Below are 24,258 nucleotides of genomic sequence, written 5' to 3' on the forward strand. Positions count from 1 at the left end.
GTATATTTACATTCTTAAATGTTTAGATAGTTATAACATGCTAACTTCTTATACAATTTATATACACATATACATTATCATGTAGATATATTCATCCATTTATAGAAGTTATCTATACCTTATTCACTCCTTTGTATGCGTGTGTGTGTGTGTATTATATAACCTATAAAGAACAATTCCTTCATTTGTTATATATATTTCTATATATATATGTATATATGTATATATATATATATATATATATATATATATATATATAATGTATATATATATATATATATATATATATATATATATATATATATACATGCATATGTGGGAAAAGGATATCACCAAAGGTACAAATATCTTGGAATACATAAACAAACAAGTTAGATATGTAAACAATTAGAAAAAAATGGAAAACAAGCCAAGTAAACACAGAAAAAAGACCCTTCATCAGCCTTGTCACACTTTGTGTTATGCTGAATTTTCCTTTAAGGGTACACACGTCTGTGGAGTGCTCAGCCACTTGCACGTTAATTTTACTAGCAAGCTGTTCTGTTGATCAGATCAGCTGGGACTCTCGTTGTCGTAAGTGACGGAGTGCTCTCTTTATATATCTATGTATCTATCTATCTATCTACATATATATACATATATATATATATATATATATATATATATATATATATATATATATATATTCTTTTACCTGCTTCAGTCATTTGACTGCAGCCATGCTGGAACACGGAACACTGCCTTGGAGAGTTTTAGTCAAACAAATAGACCCCGGGACTTATTCTTTGTAAGCCTAGTACTTATTCTATCAATTTCTTTTGCCAAACCACTAGGTTATGGGTACGTAAACACACCAACATCAGTTGTCAAATGATGATGGGGCGGACAAACTCAGACACAAAGACATACACATAAATATATACATACACACACACACACACACACACACACACACATATATATACATATATATATATATATATATACATATATATATGTGTGTGTGTGTGTGTGTGTGTGTGTGTGTGTGTGTGTATGTATGTATGTATGTATGTATGTATGACAGGCTTCTTTATAGTTTGAATTTACAGAAAAAAAAGACGAACACAGGTGAGGAAACAACAAGCAGATGTACTAGTTTGAAGTTTGGGAAAAATGGAAAAGGCTTTGACATTTTGAGCCTATGCTCTTTGACAGAAAGGATTGAGAGAGAAAAAAATGGAGAGAGAATGAAAAACAAAATGGAAAGAGAAAAAAATGTGTAGGGATAAACATGATGAAATGTCTGGAAGAAAGCGGCTGAGTGAAAGGGAGATAATAACGGTTACCCAACTGAACTAGGGTGCACAAATATATGTGTGTATCTGAGAATGGTGTGTGTAAGTTTGTATGTGTGAATGGGGACGAGTGCAATTGAATGTGTGTGGGTGAGCATATAATTATGTAGGCCCATGTGTATGGGAGTGTGTGTGTGCGTGTGTACATGGATAAGTAACCTAATGCATGCATTTTGTGGAGTGATGTGTGTTTCATATATTTGTGTGTTTCAGTGCTTGTGTGTGTGTGTGTGTGTGTGTATGTGTGTGTGTGTGTGTGTGTGTGTGTGTGTGCGTGAGCGTGAGTGCATCTAGACATGTGCATATGTGAGTGAGGCTTTGTATAGTAAGTGTGCACATAGGTGGATGTGTATCACCAAAGTTTTCAACTCTATTTCCAATTAGTTACATGTTTATAACCAAAATGCTCGACAATTCTTTATTACAAACACAAAATGTCAGATAGCAAACCACTTCTCAGGCCATCAACCCTATGCAGATCAAATTAACAACAGATCCAGAATCTACAGTCTCTCAAATGGAACCAGCAAAGATGCATCCTTCTACCCATTATTTTTCCCCCATACCACTATCATCATCATCATCGTCATCATCGTTTAACGTCCGCTTTCCATGCTAGAATGGGTTGGACGATTTGACTGAGGACTGGTGCAACCGGATGGCTACACCAGGCTCCAATTTAATTTGGCAGAGTTTCTACAGCTGGATGCCCTTCCTAACGCCAACCACTCAGAGAGTGTAGTGGGTGCTTTTACGTGTCACCCGCACGTGTGTATATATATATATATATATATATATATATATATATATATATATATATATATATATATATATATATATATACACACACATATATATATATATATATATATATATATATATAAACATATATATATATATATATATATATATATATATATATATATATATATATATATATATATATACATATATATAAACATACACACACACACACACACACATAAATAATTAATAGCAATAGAAGCAGTTTAAATAGCAAAAGGTATTCTTAGTGTGGAGGTTGTATTAGAAAACAGAATGCTGCATTATTTACCCTGACAGGATCTCACACACACACACACACACACACACACATATGTATGTCATTATTCAGTTTGTTTCAAGATTTCTTGCCAATAGAGAAAGAACCGGTTTCTAACCTAAATCCAAGGCTCCTTCATTGGAATTTCAACATCAACAGTAGGATATTTTTGTTTGTATGTATATGTGAAGATTTGTATGTTTTTTTTAATGTATGTATTCTCATGCATATAGTTACATATCTAGACATGCTCATATATTGGGTCATCCCATAAATAATGTGGGGTTTTTTTTTCAATTGCATGAGCTAAAAGTCAGAAGGGTCATGATAAACTACCTGTATCAGCTTGCTATAAAAGCAGGTAGTAATTTTACTTTGACTTATTCTTAGTGCAAGTTTTGAAGAGTGCAGTTCGATTTTAGCAGTTATTTTTTCAAAGTTATAATAGAAATGACAAAGGTGCACATTCAGTATATTTTGTTTTACAAGTTCAATAAAGGCAAACAACACAACAGAAAGTATGAGGAATATTAATGCAGTATATGGGGATTGGACAATAAGCATAAGCCAGTGTTAAGGATGGTTTGAGAAATTCCACACACACAAATATATTCATATATATATCATCATCATCATCATCGTTTAACGTCCGCTTTCCATGCTAGCATGGGTTGGACGATTTGACTGAGGACTGGTGAAACCGGATGGCAACACCAGGCTCCAATCTAATTTGGCAGAGTTTCTACAGCTGGATGCCCTTCCTAACGCCAACCACTCAGAGAGTGTAGTGGGTGCTTTTACGTGTCACCCGCACGAAAACGGCCACGCTCGAAATGGTGTCCTTTATGTGCCACCCGCACAAGCCAGTCCAGGGGCACTGGCAACGATATATATATATATATATATATACACGATGGGTTTCTTTCAGTTTCCATCTACCAAATCGATTCACAAGGCTTTGGACAACCAGAGGCTATAGTAGAAGACACTTGCCCAAAATGCCACACAGTGGGACTGAACCTGGAACCATGTGGTTGGGAAGCATGCTTCTTACTACACAACCACATCTATGCATATATATATATTATGAGTGGGTGCTGATAGGTTCCTGGCTTTGGGTAAAAGAAAATACAGGAGGATCAGTTAATCATGATTTTATTCAACATATTCCCCTCTCAGATTCACACACATATTACAGCGGTCCTTCAGTTTTTCTAAGCCCTGTAAAAGAACTGAGAAGGTTGGGCCTCCAACTAGGCCTTTCATGATACCCTTAAAGCCAGGAACTTTTCAGCACTCCCTTGTATGACTGTAGTACTGATTCTGTCACTTATTATTTGGTCTGGTTTTTGCAGCATGCGTCTTATGTTTCTTTAATGAATGCATCACCATAAATGCTAATGGGAGTTATTCATGATATTTAAATGAGCAGAAAGGAAGAAATAATTCTCCATAAACCTTTCAGATTTGCATTATCAACAGCCTCTGTGTGGACTAACATAATCTATGATGAATTTTATATATTCTTTGTTCACCTTCATTATTGTTTGTTTGTTGATGGTCAGTCAAATATAATGACTATTGACCTCACTCTCGGGTGTGTTTGTGTTGTTTTCGGTTATTTATTGTATATTGTATTGTGGGCGAATGTGCGCTTGCATTTGTTTGTGTGTATTTGTGCGTTTGTGTGTGTGTGTGTGTGTGTGTATTTGTGTATGTGTGTGTGTGTGTATTTGTGTGTGTGTGTGTGATTGTTTATGTGTGTGTAAAATAAAACTAATAAAAAACACTGATAAACTCGAATGCAGTCACATTCAATTCACTTTTCAATGTTTGAAAGAAAAGCTGTTTCCACATGTACACAAATATATCAGTGTGTGTGTATGTGTGTGTGTGTACGTGTGTGTGTGTGTGTGTGTGTGTGTGTGTGTGTGAATGTGGGGTACGTTTCAGTGTTGTGGTTGTTTGTGTTTGATGTTGTTGGTGTTGTTGGTAAGAAAGGAGATGGACGGATCACATCTTATCAAGAGATTGTTTGGAGCCAGATTTCTACGTAGTTAGCATATTGCTAGAAATATTGTACAGCTATGTTGTGGGGAGCATGTATGAAGCTGTATATAACCAATAACATCGTTGTTGTCACCGCCACCACCATGGTCATTGCCGTTGCCACCACCTTCACTTGGTGTCCTTAATATTAAAACACCTCAACTCAAGTTAATTCTACAAATAATTAATTAATTATATATATAGAGAGAGAGAGAGGGCGGGAGAAGGAGAGAGAGGGGGAGAGAGAGAGAGAGGGAGAGAGAGAGAGAGAGAGAGAGAGATAAATAGATAATTGCAGGTAAATATTGGAGCTGAAAAGGTCAAAAGGAGCCTTCAACCTTTTCTGTTAAAAAGGGGTTTACAACCCAAATTTTACATGCTATTATTTATAGCCTTGTGTGCTTCAAGATCCACTGTTCGAAAAAGGAATTATTTCTTGTTCTCTTGAAAGTTTCTAAATTCTTACAACATCAGCAATAGGTATAAATACATAAATACATACATACATACATACATACATACATACATACACACACACACACATACATACAAGTTTAGGTTTATACCTATAATTATCGGGGCTCTGGGATATGTAACACATTGCCTAAATACTAATCTTGAGAAATTAGGCTTCTCAAAACCAGAAAGGAGAAAGCTGATTTGAAGACTACAGATCCAAGCCATCACTGGAACTGTAAAAACCTGTAAAATGTCCCAGAAGTTTAAATATATTAGATCATCATATAAATAATGCAGATGAAAAATATTTCTGCAGTACTGTTCTGACCTCGTCTACAGAATTCATATTTTTGCCATCTTAATTATTTTGAAGGCTGTGGAATAAATGATAATCAGGTGGGGAAATGTCTGGCAAATATGGTAGGTGGGGCATCATTTTCCATTCAAACTAAACTGTTCCAGCCTTTGGAATGTCATCCACTCTGTATGCGGCTGAAGGTGATCCTTCCAAGTTCTTTTACAGGGCTTAGAAAACCTGAAGACCACTGCAATACGTGTGTGAATCCAAGAGGGGAATATGTCGAATAAAATCATAATTAACTTATCCTCCTGCTAATATATGTGTGTGTGTATATATATATATATATATATATATATATATATATATATTGACATTAGGAAGGGCATCCAGCTGTAGAAACTCTGCCAAATTAGATTGGAGACTGGTGTTGCCATCCGGTTTCACCAGTCCTCAGTCAAATCGTCCAACCCATGCTAGCATGGAAAGCGGACGTTAAACGATGATGATGATATGAAAAAAATGTGTAGAGATGGCTATTTTGAGGATAATTCTTATTGTAATCTTGATAATAATGTTTACAGTAAGTTACTCTGATATGAGTTTTGAGTTTCAAATAGACATTTCCAAACTGAATAAAATGTATGTTTTACTAGTTACTTAAACAGCAGAGGTTTTTTTCTTACTAGTATACATACAAAAAAAATACACACAAAAGAGGGAAAAACATTATATATATATATATATAAAATACAAACGCATGTGAGAAGGAGGAGGAGGAGGGGAGGAAGAGGAGAATAAACGTAAATGAAATAAAGAAAAAAGAAAAATAAATATATAAAAATAAAAAAATATAAGAATAAAGATAAGACTAATAGTGATTGATAAGAGTGTGGAGGGGAGTTAAGTCCATCAAGTATAAAGAAAGAGTGATCAATAATGTTGCGTTCTGGTCAATAGATGAAAGTAGGGACGAAGTAAGTAGGGACGAAGTAAGTAGGGACGAAGTAAGTTCGCGTGTTTGCTCGGCGATAGCCAAGGAAGAAAAGGATTCGTGACCGGAAGCATGTGACCATGCAGGGGTAAGGGAGAAAGAGAGAGAGTGGTAGAGGGAGAAACAAAGGGAGGAAGTAGAAGAATAGGTGAGCAACGAGAGAAAGAGAGGAAGAGAGGAATATAGTAGTAACAGAAGGAAGTACAAGGGGGGAAAGAGAGAGATATAGTAATAACAGAAGGAAGAACGAGAGGGGTAAAGAGAGATACGTAGTAGTAACAGAGGAAGAACGAGAGGGGGAAAAAGTGATAGAGAAAGAAATAGAGTCGCGTCAGAAAATATAAAGTTGAAATAACTACTTACAACGGTGATGATGCTGGCGTTCGGTCATGTAAAAACAATAATAAATGAGGACATGCATATCTACGTACAGGTATGTGCATACCTACGTCTACCTGTATATATAGGTGCATATCTGGGTACAGGACATTGCAAACAAAACGTAGACAAGAAAATAATAATAACCAGAGTACAGAAAACACACAAGCTACCCCCCCCCCCCGTTTCAGTCATTTGATTGTGGCCATGCTGGAGCACCACCTTGATGGGTTTTAGTCAAACAAATCAACCCCAGGACTTTATGTTTTTGAAGCCTAGTACTTGTTCTATTGGTCCCTTTTGCCAAATCACTAAGTCATGGGGAAGTAAACACACCAACACCAGTTGTCAAGCAGCGATGAGGGGACAAACACAGACACAAAGACACACACACACACACACATAAATATACATATATATATACGACGGGCTTCTTTCAGTTTCTGTCTCCCAGATCCACTCACAAGGCTTTGGTTGGCCTGAGGCTATAGTATAAGACAATTGTTCAAGAAACCACACTGTGGGACTGAACCCGGAACCAAATAGTTGGGAAGCAAGTTTCTTACCACACAACCACGCCTGTGTGTGTGTGTGTGTGATGTAAGAAGAGTAAAACATCGTCATGCTTACATCGACAACATGATTGCAGACACTGGCCTGGAATGTATCCAGGACCTAAAGGCAGGGATGACGGACCAAGAAATTTGACCCAAGTTGAAACGCGACCATAATAATAATAATAATAATAATAATAATAATGATAATAATAATAATGCATGTGTGCATACATACATATGTACAACAGGCCCAAGATGCTATGTGGTGGAACTGAACTCAAAACCACATGGTTGGGAAGCAAGCTTCTTAACCATACAGCCACACTTGCACCCAAGCAAAATAATGTAGAGACAGAAGACAGGAGCAATAGAGTGTCAAACTAAATGGTTTGCATTATTTACTTTCGTTACTGTAGGGTCTGGATTCAAATTCTACGAAGGTCAAATTTTTCTTTCCATTTCACTTGTGGCCAATGAAATAGTTGTTATATAATTAGGTCAGTGTTAATCAACTATTCTAGTCTTCTGTTACAAATTTGAGGACTTAAGCTAATAAAAGAGAAAAAAATCAATACATTATACCCTGAAGCTTGTTCACCCTTTAAATTTGGAGTGATCAATAATTGAAGGTATCTGATAAATGGAAGTTATCAATAAGCGATTCTGATTATAAGAATATTTTTAAAAAGTATAAAAATTCAATTTAAAGATATTAATTTTCACAATATTTTGGCAGCTAACATGACAAGCTCAAACTCTAATTAGCATAGCTAAAAGGGGATAAATGGCAACCAACAACACAAATTTAATGTTTGATGTAGTTAACGGTTTAGAAAAGAAGTAGGTGGGGGAATTCCATATGGTTTCTAATGCAAATTAAGGTACAAAAGATGTGCTGTTGGAGGATTGCAGACCGACTAACAGAGAAGGTCTCTGTATGCTGTACATGGCAGATTATGTATGAGCAGGGTTAATTAACAAGAATACCTATGAAATAACAATGATGAACATAATCATTCATAACACGTGGCAGTTTTGAAAGTGAATATGTTAATTGCTTTTGTATTTTGCTTTTGGAAAACAAATACTCTTGTCAGACAGCATATGTTCATGACACACACATTCCAGCAACATAGGTGGACTCTAAGACACCAGTATTTTGATATCATTGTATCTCTTCAGTCAAAGATACGTCTGGAATCTCTGAATCGTCTTGAAATGGTCACCTTGTGCAGCAATACACCGGTCCCAGCATTCCTGCCACTTTTGGAATCTGGCCTGGAAGTCATTTTCTGTAAGTAAGTCGAGGACCTTCTGCAATTTGCCCTGGATCTTGACAATGGTGTTAAAACGGCCACCTTTAAGCTACATTTTCATCTTGGGGAAGAGATGGAAGTCCACAGGTGCTAAATCTGGTGAAAAGGGTAGGTGCAGAAGTAATACCATGTTGTTTTTGGTGAGAAACTCATGAGTGAGGAGAGCTCAGTGAATTCTTTGTGTTTCACAGATCCAGTCATTTTCACCAAATGTCTCTCCTCAAATGCTTCAAAAAGTCACAGTAGAAATTTTTGATACCACCTTGTATAACCAGTTTATTAGCTAAAGGGTTAAGTTGTTAAACAGCCTCAGGTTTGTGGAGGAAATCAAATAAGATGCTGTAACATATATATATCTTTATTAAGAAAGCAAGAGAAACAGAATGATTACAAATACGAACTGAAACTAAGTTAGGAGATAAAAGCTCACTGGAGATTTGCTTCTCTTCTGCAACATTTGCCTGAAACTTTCCTCCTATGATCCACCTGTCATCAGACAAATGAGTTACTTCCTAAACATTTCACAATCGGTGATATCCATTAATTCAAGGAATCATCTTTAATGACTTCTTAATGAGATCAGCAGGAGTCTAAAGAAGAAATGAACTCAAAACTGCAAGTTAATGAAGGCTTGCCAATCAATCAGAATTTCTTCTTGTTGCTATTGCTGTGGCTGCCATTGTTGTTTAACCCAAGACCGTCTCTGAAGGAGCAAATCTATGATCGAGGACATTCCAGTTGTGATCCTCCCACTATTTTAAGGCTACCAAGGATTGCATTCTCTAATGTGTCCTTCCTTCATTTTTCAAAACAGCAAGCTATGATTTGAGGGAGATTTGGCTGCTATTTCTTGCAGGTCAAACGACCACATAACAGTTTCTTCATTAGTTCAATCAATCAGGTATGTAGAAAGATAGTGGACTACTAACTCAAATGACTTGAATTCAAGCCTACTGCAGGTGTATTTCATTATATATGTGGCTCTAGTACTGGTGTCACATAGAAATCATCCAGTAAACTCTGTACAGTGGTCGGCATTTGGAAGGGTATCCAGCTGGGAAAAAACCATGCCAAAACTGATCTCACCTGTGCAGATACCATGTAAAAGTACCCAGTCCACTCTGCAGAGTGGTTGGTGTTAGGAAGGGCATCCAACCATAAAAGACATGCTAAAACAGACAGCTTAGCATGGTGTAGTCTTCTGTCTAGCCAGCTCCTGTCAAACTATCCAACCCATACCAGCATGGACAGCGGACATTAGATGATGATGATGATGATGATGATGATGGTGACAACTTACACTGTTATCCTAATTCTCAAGACCGCAGTTCACCTAACTATAGAGATATTAGTCGCTAAATCAACTGAGTTTTATTTAAATACTTTTGAAACCACCACTGATTCTCTGATTCAAAACTTCCTTTTTTAAAGTGGTCTCGTAGTGGTTAGGCATATATGAGGGGGTGCTGAAAAGTTCCTGGCTTTCAGTAAAAGAAAATACAATTATGATTTTATTGAACATAATCCCCTCTTAGATTCACACACTTCTTGCAGAAGTCCTTCAGTTTTTCTAAGCCCTGTAAAAGAACTCAGAAGGCTGAGCCTTCAACAGAGTCTTTTGTGATACCCTTAAAGCCAGGAACTTTTCACCACCCTCTCACACCTTCTTAGATTGTCCACAAGTTAAGAAGGTTTGGTGTGTACACAATGACCACACGAAAGTAGGTTGTGATTTGAGGGAGACTTGGTGGTTATTACTAGCAAGTCATACATATAGATTTTGTTGGTGAGTTTTTTTTATCCCATTAGCATTCAGATTACTCAGTTAAATGTAATGCTTATTTATTCACATTGTCTTGAATTAATCATGCATTATCTTGTAACTTTGAGATTTCAATGATGTTATTGTTTTATTTTGATATTTACATTGTAGAGTGGGTGTGCATCATTATTATCTATAAAATGTATGTTCAATAAATTAATGGATCAATGTTCAACAAATATATAAAAATATAATCTTCTGTATATAGGCACAGGCATGGCTGTGTGGTAAAAAGCCTGCTTCCCGACTATGGGGTCTTGGATTCAGTCCCAAAACACAGTGCTTTGGGCAAGTGTTTCCTACTACAGCCCTGGGTCAACAGAAGCCTTATGAGGGAATTTGGTTAACAGAAGCTGAAAGAAGCTTATCATGTGTGTGTGTGTATGTGTGCGTATGGGTGGGTATGTGCATGTGTGTGTGTGTGTGTGTGTGTGTGTGTGTGTGTGTGTGTTATTTCTTTACTACCCCCAAGGGGCTACACACAGAGGGGACAAACAAGGACAGACAAACGGATTAAGTCGATTATATTGACCCCAGTGTGTAACTGGTACTTATTTAATCGACCTCGGCGGAATTTGAACTCAGAACATAGCGGCAGATGAAATACTGCTAAGCATTTTGCGCCCAGCGTGCTAACGTTTCTGCTAGCTCGCCGTGTGTGTGTGTGTGCATGCGTGCGTGCATGCGTGTGTGTGTGTGTGTCTGTGTGTGAGTGTGTGTGTCTGTGCCTGTGCCTGTGTCTGTGTTTGTGCTCGTGTTTGTCCACCACCAATTGACAAATGGCATTGGTTTATATCCCCATAACTTTGCAGTTCAGCAAATAAAGATCAATAGAATAACTATCAGACCCCAAAAAAATAAGTACAATGAAACATTCCAAGGCGGGGCTGCAGCTTGGCAGCAATCCAAAGACTAAAACAAACAAAAAGTTAAAAAGTAAAGGGTATAATCCTTTGGACGATGTAATAGAGGTAGTGCAAGGAAATTAATTGCTGCATATAATTATTATGTGTTACTGGGCATTACAAGTAAAGATTGACCACAAGGTATGCATCTTACTTAAAAGTGGAAGAAGGAAGATAGTGATACAGATTCCCAAACATAGCTAAGCAGCTCTCTGGTTCATTAAGTTCAGCAAAGGGAGAGAAGTGAGAAACAATCATACATGGGAAAAGCAACATTAACTGGATAAATGTGGGATAGCTCTACCTAAAGTTGAATCCACTCGTCTATTTATTACTGTTGGCCCAAAAGTTCTAGAATCTTCAACCAGACTCACACACTTTCTTTGAAAATTACCACCACAGCATAATAAGTTGGCCAGTGCTGGTTGATTGAGCCGTATCCATGCAGACATTAATACCTTTAAGGCAACACTTTCCTTTTTATGGACAAAATGCCAGTAAGCATTTTTCCCAGTGTGCTAACAATTCTGACAGCTCACCACCTTTTTTGGAGTACAAATTAACATGAAATTTTGAAGTAAGGTTTTTAATTAAGATTGTAGCAAGTTTCTTACTAGATTTGAACCATTAGACCAGGAAAATCCAAGAGCTATGGTTCAAATCTAAGAAGAAACTTACTGTAACCTTAGTTAAAAACCTTTCATCAAAATTTCATGCTAATTTGTGTTGAAAAAAAAAGGGGAGAGAGCTGGTAGAATCATTAGCACACTGGGAAAAATGCATAGTGGCATTTTGTCCATCTTTATGTTCCGAGTTCAAATTCCGCTGAGGTCAGTTTTGCTTTTCATCCTTTCAGCTTCAAAAAAATAATTACCAGTTAAAAACTGGGGTCACTGAAATTAACTTACACCTTCTCTTGAAATTGCTGGCTTTGTGCCAAAATTTGAAGCCAGTTTATGTTCCAAAAGTCAACATAATAATGACAAAGATATCTTAATAAATTCTTTGTAATTTTCAAAATTAATTGAATCAAAAATTGTATCTCAGTAGAAATATGGTAACAGAAAGGTCAAGCGTCTTGGTCAGGTACACAACATACAGGATGTCTCTAGTATATGGTAGGAAGCATCAACCCTGCTAATGCACCACGAGTACAGCTATTTACAGCTTTCACCTAAAGCTGCAATCATAATAGTCGACAGAATATATTACCCTTTAGTTTTTCCAGTAGGTTCTTCAAACCATTTCATGAATTCCAACATCTGAATAATAACCAGCATGACATGATGAAAAAGATAATTGGCTTTCTGAAGCATATGTTCATATATTAAACCACCAACTTTCAAGCTTGCAAGGTTTCTTAAATGCTTTCCGTCGTTAATTGCTATTCCTCTGTTGATATTCCAGGAAAAATAACTGAATACTTTCAGTAGAAGTAGTTGTTTCCTTTGAAAAGGTCTTCCAGAAAATTTATTGAAAGTAACAAAATTATCGGAAATTAATTTTCCCAGCTACATTCTATACATTATTAAAAAAAAAAAGAAAAAAAACCTCAGATTTTTAATATCTCTGTGTCATTGTCGAAAGAAGATTCTTTTTTTTATAATGACAGAATCAAAGAATATATTCTTCCTATCCAGATTCTTCTCTGCTATTTCAAGAACTTACTAGAAGCAAGATAGCTAAAGCATTTTTTGATTATCAACTCACATTTTGAGTTCAAATCAATAGTAAAGATTCTCTGTGTCTCCGGAGAAGACATTTAATTCTGCATACTTCAGTTCATCCCGTTTCTTGGAAGATGTACCAGATCTTTTGGGAATATTGATTACAATAAAATTAATACCATATTTAGGGCAGCTCTTGTCTCTTATCTATGCAATCATTGTCTTACAACCAAAGTTAAGCATTGATCATCATGGGTTCTCAAGATTTTGGAGATATCTCAGACTATTCAAAGTATATCAAAGTTACATTACCATAACATTGATAAAGTGGTTTATAAATGTTTACTTTTTATCTTTTACCCATTTCAGTTAATGGACTATGGTCATGCTGGAGCATCATTTAGTCAATGAAAGCCCCCCTACCTCTTCTCCCACAGTTTTTATTTTTAAGTCTGCTACTTATTGTATCAGTCTGAACCCCTAATTTACCTCTAGGTTACACGACCTAAACAAACCAACACCAGTTGCCAAGTGGTGAAAGGACAAACACAAAAAACACACGTACACATACACACACATACACACACACACAAACACACATACACTTACACATACACACACACATATACACATACATACACACACATACACGCATACACACACATACACGCATACACACACACAGAGGCTTCTATACAGTTTCCATGTACCAAATTCACTCACAAGGTATTAGTTGACCTGAGCGTATAATAAATGACATTTGCTCAAGAAGCCATGGAATGGAACTGAACCCAAAACCATATAGTTGCAAAGTGAGTTTCTTAACCACACAGACACGCCTGAACCAAATTAAAAATAAAAAGTAAAATTGAATTTTCATTGCTGAATATTAAAAAGTTAATAAAATTGAATTTTCATGGTTGAATATTAAAAAGTTAATAAAATTCTAATGTTCCATACACTGAAGAAAATCTGTTTTCGAAACTGATAATCGCCATCATTTAACATTTGTCTTCCATGCTGGCATGGGTCAGACAGTCCAATAGTGCCGGACAGGTTGAAGGACTGCATCATACCCCAGCGCCTACATTGGCATTGGCATTGTTACTGCAGCTGTATACCCTCCCTATCACTAACCACTTTACAGAGTGTACAGAGTGCTTTTTAAGTAGCGCCAGCACTAGTGAGGTTGCCATGTAATTAACATGACTAAAAAATCTCCATTGACTGAATGAAAGATGTAGAAGATAGGAGAGGGTGTTTTTATGTTAGGTGTTGAGAAGTCAAAGCATGAAAGAAATGACAGAAACAGGTGTGTTTCTGTAAAGAGATACATAGGTATCTCACATTATATAAGGGTGGGTGAGAGTAATCGAAGAGGAGCTGAAAAAGAAAGCTAACGATAATGGTGATGAGATGTTAGAGTGTACCCCCACCCCCAATGTACAAGAATGTGAATACAAGACAGTAAGGACAGAAGTTTAGGAAGGGTGGATGGTTTAGAGTAGGAGTCAGTGAACCAGGGTAAGTTACCCCAATTCTTGCAGGTAATAAGAACTCATTAGACATATGTAAAATTATATTAAAAAAACATATTCCTTATTATAACAGAAATTTTTCTGCTGGCATGAGGAGGCAGTCAAAAAGTTGCTGCCTTTTGCAACAACCTACCTTTGCAAACAAGGATTTTCCACTCTAATGAACATAAAAACAAAGCAGGGTAATCAATTGGACCTCAAAGACTGTATCCAAATTGCTCTGGCATCAAAATACCCCAATTTTGATGTAATTGTAACAAAAATGAAGCATCATTTCTCCAAAACCTAAAGAGAAAAAGTTTCTAGACAAATCCTTTTGTTTCATAATGAGGATATTAATTTATTTTATCACACTTGTTTTATGCTTTTTATATTTATAATTGTATTCTCCATATAAATAGATTTAATAAACCTTTTAAATTCAAAGAATCTATGATTTTCTTCCTTTCAAATCAAGGGGTAACGGCGTAAATATATATTTTAGGGGAATCGGTTAAAAAAATTTCCCTGACCCCTGGTCTAGAGGTTACAATAGTGTGTGGGAAGAATGAGAGATGTAGGTACTGAATGTAGTTAATACTAAACAATGGTGGAATGGAGGTTGATAATAAATATGGGTCGGAGAGTAGGTAGGGAACAGGAACAATATAAATCTGCAAAATCTTCTTAAAATTTAAAGGGTGAATGGTTGTGCAAAGAATGGCAAAATGACCTTTGTTTAACAACTTTACAAGACCTTTTCTGTCAAACTTTGTCACAGAGAAGATAGCCAAGCATACATATATACATACATATATACATACATATTTGCACAAGTGACCTAGACCTTTGGCGATGTGCCATGTTTGAGAAGACTTGCCAAGCCAAGTGAAATTATAGTCGTGGCTGATGCTGGTGTATTGGAACTGGCAAATCAGCCTGGAACTTGGTGCAGCTCTTCAGCTTACCAATTCCAGTCAAACCATCTAACCCGTGCCAGCATGGAAAGCAGATGCTAAATGATGATGATGACGATGATGAGATACATATTTGCCAGAATGAGATGATTGGGCATTGGTGTTTCAATGCTGACAATTTGGCATGACTCACTGGACACTGAAACCAGTTTTGCTGACTGTACTTTTCGGCACTGGAAGCAAACACAACACATCCAAGTGCATGCAGAAATACACATACAGATAGAGTGAAAAAGAGAGGAGAAGAGAGTGAGAGAGAGACATTATAGTTTATTAATCAAAAACAATTGACATAAACACTTTCTCTCTCCTCAAGCACATAGAGAGAAATATACCAATACACATAAACTGACAGGGGGCGGAGAGTGAGAGAAGCATTAAAATGAGAGAAACATTAAAATGCTTGATGTCAAATAAGTCAGCATCGAATCATCTGTGCCAAAACATACCTCATACTTGCATACACACACACACACACACACACACACACACACACATGCCTATATCATGTTTAAAGCACTGGATCTTGTCCAAACACCAAAGTTGGACAATGTCAAGCTTCGTTAATAGTTAGATGGGTGACTGCTTAGGAAACCTAGATGCTATAAGCATAACAATGCACATGTACATACACATGTATGTGCATATAGCTGTGCTCACTCACACACACACACACACACACACCATACACATATACATACGAATATACATAAATACACACATAAACACATAGATGCATGCATACACACACATACATACAAACATACACATATACATACAAATATACATAAATACACACATACACACAAACATGCATGCACACACACACACACACACACACACAGACATGTATAGATACATACATATATACATTCACATATTCATACAAATATATATGAATACACATGCACATACATACAACCATGCACACACACACACACATATACACACACACACACACACACACATACAGAATGTTTTCAACACATGCAGTGTTCAAATCCTGAAGCAATGTTACAATCTTTTACTCTGTTAGACATATATACATACATAGACACATATATACATACATAGACACATATATGCACACATGCATAGACATATATATACATACTTGCATGCACATATACATACATTCATACACACACACACACATAAACACATAGATACATACATACATACATGCATGCACATAAGATGCTTATCCTTTATGTATATATGTGCATGTCTAGACATGCAGCTATGTGCATGAGAATACGTGCATAAAACAAAGCAGACAAATCTGCACGTGCACTGATTCCAAATATTACACATATACATGCAGAAATACCCAGTTGATGTTATTGGAATTTCAATGAAAGATCCTTGGATCTAGATTAGAAACTGGCTCTTTTTCAATTGGCAAGAAATTTCGAAATAAAATTAAACAAGAGCACTCAGAGAGCACAAGCCACCACCAAAGCAACATCAATGTCCTCTCAACAATTAACCAAAAAGGATTTTTAAAATGAGAGTATCTGAAAAAACCTCAACTGCTCTCACAAGCGAGAATACTAAAAATGAACCTGACCGCTCTCAAAAATTAAGGGAAAAAATAATCCACTGTGTGACTGGCCTTCCTGCCGGTGGCATGTAAAAGCACCCACTACACTCTCGGAGCGGTTGGCGTTAGGAAGGGCATCCAGCTGTAGAAACTCTGCCAGATCAGATTGGAGCCTGGTGCAGCCATCTGGTTCACCAGTCCCCAGTCAAACCGTCCAACCCATGATAGCATAGAAAGCGGACGTTAAACGATGATGATGATGATGATGATGAGAGCCATGCATACTCACATACATACATACACACATATATACACACATACATATGCATATACGAGGGGTGTATGAAAAGTTTTGAGCCTTGAAGTCTTGTACCTTCATCAGAAGTCTTGTACCATGTTTTGTTTTTTTATTGTCTTTTTGAAGATCAAGACTTTTCATACACCTCTCGTACATACATAAACACATTCATACATATATTCATTCATACATATGTGCAAACATAGACATACACACATGCACTTACACATTCATACATACATACACACGTATATGCATACGCACATACATACATACATACATACATACATACATACACACAGACATACATACACATACATACAACTGTAATGAAGAAAGTAAGAATAGAGGTGAAAAATTGAGCTCTAACCACATGGTTCTGGGTTCTGCACCACTGTGTGGCACCATGGGCAAATGTTTTCCACTATAGCCTCAGGCCAACCCAAGCCTTTTGAGTGGATTTAGTAGACGGAAACTGAAAGAAACCCATTGTACATATGTGTTTGTGTGTGTGTGTGTGTGCGTGTGTGTGTGTCTATGTATCTGTGCTTGTTCCCCACCACCACTTGTCAACTGGTATTGGTGTGTTTACATCCCCATAACTTAATGGTTCAGTAAAAAAAGACTGATTGAATAAGTACCAGACTTTAATTTAAAAAAATACATACTAGGGTCGATTCACTCAACTAAAAATTGTTCAAGGCAATGCACCAGCATGGCCACAATCAAATGACTGTAGCAAGTAAAAGATAAAAGGTGAAAAAATTCAATAGAATTATTCAGACAGAATTTTCTTTTCACTGAAGATATCTTAGACTATAATGATCAACTCACTTTATACTCAAATCTTTCTAGTTTCTTTTGATTAATTAAAAAAAAAATCATAATATATAACTTATGCTTTTAAAAAAGAAACTCACTTTGTAATAAAACCTACTTTGATATAGTTTTTCTCTTTTAATATAAATGATGGGTCAATTTGAAAAACTAAAATTGAATTTTCATAATTTGACTATGAGTTTGTATGAAGAAAACTATCAAATCTTTTTCCACAAAATAAATTTTAAAACATAAAGAAAAAATGGTGGTGGGGAAAATATCGTTTTTAGGATGAAGTATAAAAGTTAATTACAAGACTACCAGTATAGTGTGGGTTATAAATAAATATCTATGCAAGGTTATCAGCATAGCTATGTGGTTAACAACTTCAGCTCTCAACCACATGGTTCCATGTTCAACCCCACTGTGTGGCACCTTGAGCAAGTGTTTTCCAATATACTCTTGCACTGTGCAAAGCCTTATGAGAAAATTTGACAGAATTCCATCATATATATATGCATGTATGTATTATATATATATATATATATATATATATATATATATATATATATATATATATATATATATATACTCACACACACACACACATAATGTACTGTTCTATGATAGAAATTCAACAAAAAAAGTATTTCGTCTGGTGAGAGATAAATATTATTTATTTAAAGGACACAATACATGTCTTTAAGTGCTACTAATGGTTTCATATGTTGAGAAATACTCAAACATATTCATCAGGCACAAACCACATATCATAACAAACTAAAAAAACTGAATAAAAGAAGATACACAAAAAAAAACTGAGAAGGCAGCATATAGAAAATGTGGAAGGTTAAAAAAATGGAAAACAAAAACACAAAAACTAAAATATAAAAAGTAACAAGGTAAAAGAGTTATCTTCCTTAGACTTTAAATTATAAGGCTGGAAAGATATCAACAAGTTAATCAGGAATAGGCAGAATTTTCTAATTCTTCAAAATATATTTGCACATATGCTGGCAACTGCTGAAAATTTCAGACCTATAATTCAGTAGAGAGTTAGAGATCTAAATCTGAACAGGATCTGTGCTCTTTCAGCTAAACAAAACTACATTTATTTGATCCATTATCATAAGGTATGGATTTCTCAATTATTTCCCACTTAATCAGATTATAAGAAAATGTACATGAACTCATTAATGAACAGTGTCGGGCGTTAATAAATTGTGATTAATGGACAGAACAAACCATTCCAAAACAACTTCCCTATATTCAATTTGAAAGACCATTAACAAAGTTTGATAAAAATTCCACAATTAGACAAATTAGTCCATCTAAATTAGACATAGACAGATTAAACTTTTGTTACCAAATTTCTGTTTAAATATACTGCCATTGTTTCAATTAATTTTTAAAATGATAAAGAATTTGGGAAGATAACCGCCATCAATAAGGCATAGGTGTGACTGTGAGATAAAATGCTTGCTTCCCAGCCACATGGTTCCAGGTTCAGTCCCACAATGTGGCACCTTGGGCAAATGTCTTTTACTACGGCCTCGTGCTGACCAAAGCCTTGTGAGTGGATTTGGTAGATGGAAACTGAAAGAAGCCTGTTGTGTGTGTGTATGTATGTGTTTGTGTGTGTGTGTGTGTGTGTGTGTGTGTGTGTGTGTGTGTGTGTGTTCCCATCACCACTAACACTTTACAACCAGTGTTGGTGTATTTACGTCCCCTAACTTAGCAGTTCAATAAAACATAGAATAAGTACCAGGTTTTAAAAAAGAAAGTACTGGAGTCAATACATTCAACTAAAACTACTTCAAAGAGATGCCCCAGCATGGCTGCAGTCTAATGACTGAAACAAGTAAAAGCTAAGAGATAAAAGACTAATAAACCTGTGCTTGGAATGTAGACAGAAAATTTTGATGGATGGAAGGGGCTTTCTTTTTAAATTTAAATCGCTTTAAAACAAGTATCATAAAACCAAGAATGGCCCTAGACAGATTAGTATCAAAAGGGTTAAATAAAAACAAATTACAAGATGGAATGATATCTATAGTAAAATACTACATCACACTCATCCTATGAAAATATACAAATTGAACAACAAATATAATACATCTTTCATTCAATTTGATATAGACTCATACATACTGCTCTTCAATATGACACACAATACTAAACAAAACCGTTATTTTTGCAGCAAAAATTACAGGCTAAACTAGAAAAGAAATCATAATCATTCTGACTGCTAAGAAGTTGTTAATTCTTTCCCAGGAATATTTTTGATTAGCAATTCAAAAGAGAATATAATCAACATTACAATGGGATCATCTGATTTGACACAGAGCATTAAGTTAGATGGATTATTCTTGTAGGTGGTGGTCTGTACAGGGATGATGGTCTCTTAACTGTTTCAAATTATACAGATATCTCAAAAGTAAGTAGGCACCCATCATTATATTGTTTTATTAGTGCAGATGCTACCTGATGCTTCAAACTTGTTAATGTATCATCATTTTCCATTTCAGATTACAGTATATCAATTATTTATAGCAACAAACCATACTGCAAACACCAGAAACAATAGTGTTGTTTAATTTTCAAAGAAGGCATATTGTAAGTCAGTCTAAGGATGGGCTCAGCCAGTGTAAGATACCACAAAACCTTAAAATTCCTCTTGTTACAGTCAACAGAGTGAGTATACAATTCACCAACAAAGGAAAGAAATCAACAGCATCCCCCTCAGATGTCTTCAGGCTGTTGAGTGGATTACTGGAAATCATCCTCATTGTAAGGCAGCTGATATTGCAGAGCAACTGCAAATAAATCAGAGTACTTCTATGAGACATCTCCATCAATTTGGCTACTATGGCAGAAAAGCTAGAATGGAAATCTCTTCTTCAACCAGCAAATATCCGAAGAAAGGCAGAATAAATTTTTCAAACACAATTGCATCTATATATTTTTGAGATGTCAGACAAACGGGAATGTGAAGCTCTGAATAACAGTTTTTGTAGGTCTGACGAATGGGAACGTGATATTTTTGAGATGTCAAAATATATCATAAGAACATGAAAGTCCCTGCACAAGATTACACAAATTCTTTAAGGAATATTACCACTCTTTATCTTTGAAAAGAAGTGATATCTTAACACTTCTTTTCTGGATTATACCATAAGATGGGCCATTACACAGTTTCCGTTTACAAAATTTACTTGCAAGTGCATTGGTTGGCTCAGAGCTCTAGTAGCAGATACCTACCCAAAGTGCCATGCAGCAGAACTAAACCTGAAACCATGAAGCTGTGAAACTAACTTCTTATTGACACAACCACACCTGTGTACATATATATATATATATATATATATATATATATATATATATATATATATATACATATATATATTCAAATGCAATAAATACTCATACAGTTACAGACATATACATAGACACAAAGACACAATCATGCTACTATACACACACATACACACACATTAATAGTAAACCTGCACATGTACACATACACATGCATAAAATTAACTGCAAAATTACAGATATATACGCATACACACCAGACTCTCATATACACACATACAGCCATACAGCCATACAAATTATAAAAACAACCATGCACACACACACACATCAACAACAATACAGATACTATTGCACACAAACAGAACTGCAAACACCCACATACTGCTATCTATGCACACACACACACACACACTTATCTTTTCTAAATGAACACTTTGGCACTGGAAACCATCTAATTATATCTCATAATTACTACAAAAAACAGAAATGTATTGTAACTCATTGAGGTGTGCTTACTGTTGTTGTTGTTGTTGGTGGTGGTGTTGGTGTTGATGTTGTTGATGTTGATGTTGTTGCACTTGTTGTTGCTTCTCATTAATGCTTAACTTTAAAACAAAAACATGTAGCTTAAAATTGGGAGTGTTGTGGAAATTATGCAGAATGCATTAAAGTAGATGATGATGATGATGATGATGATGATGATGATGATGATGATGATGATGACGACGAAGATGATGATGACATCGATGATGATGATGATGACGACAACGACAATGATGACGATGATGATGATGATGATGATGATGACGATGACAATGAAGATGATGATGACAACGATGATGATGATGATGACGGCAACAATGATGACGATGATGATGATGATGATGATGATGATGATGATGACGACGACAACGAAGATGATGATGACAACGATGATGATGACAACGATGATGATGACAACGATGATGATGACAACGATGATGATGATGATGACGACAACGACAATGATGACGATGATGATGATGATGATGATGATGTCAACAATGACAACAGTGGTGGTTGTGGTGGTGGTGGCGGTGGTGGCGGCGGCGGCGCTGCTGCTGCTGGTGGGGGGAGGAGATGGGGGTGATGATAATTAGGGGGAGGTGCAGGAAGTGGAAAACAAGAGGAATGACAATACAACAACAATGATAAAGATAATGATGGTGATGCTACCTATGGTGATGATGATGATGACGATGATGATGATTGTGGTGAAGACAATGATAAAGATGAGGAGGAGGAGGAGGAGGAGGAGGACAATGACAACAAAGACAAAGCGGAGGGGAGAGGAAGAGGAGGAGGGAGAAAAAGGTGGGAGGAGACAAAAGCACCAACAACAACAATGACAATGACAAAGACAATGATTTGTTATTGTTGCTGTCATGGATGTTGTTGTTATTGTTGTTGTCGTCATAATTGTTGTTGTTGTTGTTGTTGTTGTTGTTGTTTTTCCCAAAGCCGATGCCAATGGTCCTACTTTATAAACTCAATATCTTCAATTCCACCTCTTCAAATAAATCTGAAAGTGATACGGATCACAATTACTGTTTTGTTCCAACACAATATTAATGAAGATTAATGAAGGTTTTATAGCCTAATGGTTAAACATGTCTGACTCAGGAACATAACATCATGGGTTCAATTCCATTATACATGTATGTGTGTATGTGTGTGTGTGTATACACATATATGCATATATATATATATATATATATATATATGTTTCAGTCATTTGACTGCAGCCATGCTAGAGCACTGCCTTTAGTCAAGCAAATCGCCTCCAGGACTTATTCTTTGTAAGCCTAGTGCTTATTCTATTGGTCTTTTGCTGAAGCGCTAAGTTACAGGGACGTAAACACACCAGCATCAGTTGTCAAGTGACATTGGGAGGACAAACACAGACACACAAAAATATACATACACACACACACACACATATATATATATATATATATTTACGGTGGGCTTCTTTCAGTTTCCGTCTACCAAATCCACTCACAAGGCTTTGGTCAGCCCAAGGCTATGGTAGAAGACACTTGCCCAAGGTGCTACACAGTGGGACTGAACCCGGAACCATGTGGTTGGTAAGCAAGCTACTTACCACACAGCCACTCCTGCACCATATACAATAATTTTTTTTTCTCTTTGTAGGGGTTCCCTGACAGAGGGGATGTATTCCAAAACTTTTCCCAAGAGTAAATACTGATTCAAAGTACCATGATCTTGGTAAATTCCTTTGATTTTAAAATTAAAAATATAAAAAAAGTAAAAAAAAGGAATCAAGGAAATGTTTCCAATCGAAGAGTTTCTGACATAGGGGACAAGGTCAATAGAAACACAAGGAAAGCATGGTTAGTTTTATACTAACTGCATGCCCACCCGGCTCACATACTTATTTGACTGGTGCACATATTTTATTGATTCCCCAGATGATGAAAAATGAAGTCTTCCTCGGCATGAATTGAAATCACAATCATCATCATCATCATCATCATCATCATCATCATCATCACCATCATCATCACCATCATGATCGTCATCATAACTGTTACTTGTAGTGGTGGTTCTGGTTGAGGCAGTAGTGATGCTGGTGGTGGTGGTGGTGGTGGTTGGGGGTCGGTGGGGGGGAGACGATTGTAGCAGTGGTAATTGTGGTCGTGGTGCTGGTGCTGGTGCTGGTGGTAATGGACGGGTGGTTATAGTGGTCGTGCTATGCTGATGGCAACAGTGCTGGTGGAGTGCAATGGTGGTGGTGGTGGTGGTGGTGGTGGTGGCGGCAGCGGCGGCGGCGGCGGTGGTGGTGGTGGCGGTGGCAGTGGTGGTGGTGGTGGACGTAATGGTGGTAGTGGTGGTGATGGATGTCATGGTGGTTACACAGTAGTAGTAGTAGTAGTAGTAG

The 24,258-nt window shown here is 36.4% G+C and overlaps 1 protein-coding gene across 2 annotated transcripts in view; it reads right to left on the reverse strand.

Annotated features, from left to right (window-relative positions):
- The window catches only part of LOC106870126 (arrestin domain-containing protein 3), a 102,665-nt gene that overhangs the window by 59,825 nt on the left and 18,582 nt on the right, over positions 1-24,258 (reverse strand). The gene's annotated exons all lie outside the window — the stretch shown is intronic.

The sequence above is a fragment of the Octopus bimaculoides genome, chromosome 12 (assembly GCF_046866305.1).
Source record: "Octopus bimaculoides isolate indiv1 chromosome 12, ASM4686630v1, whole genome shotgun sequence".
NCBI classification, from domain to species: domain Eukaryota; kingdom Metazoa; phylum Mollusca; class Cephalopoda; order Octopoda; family Octopodidae; genus Octopus; species Octopus bimaculoides.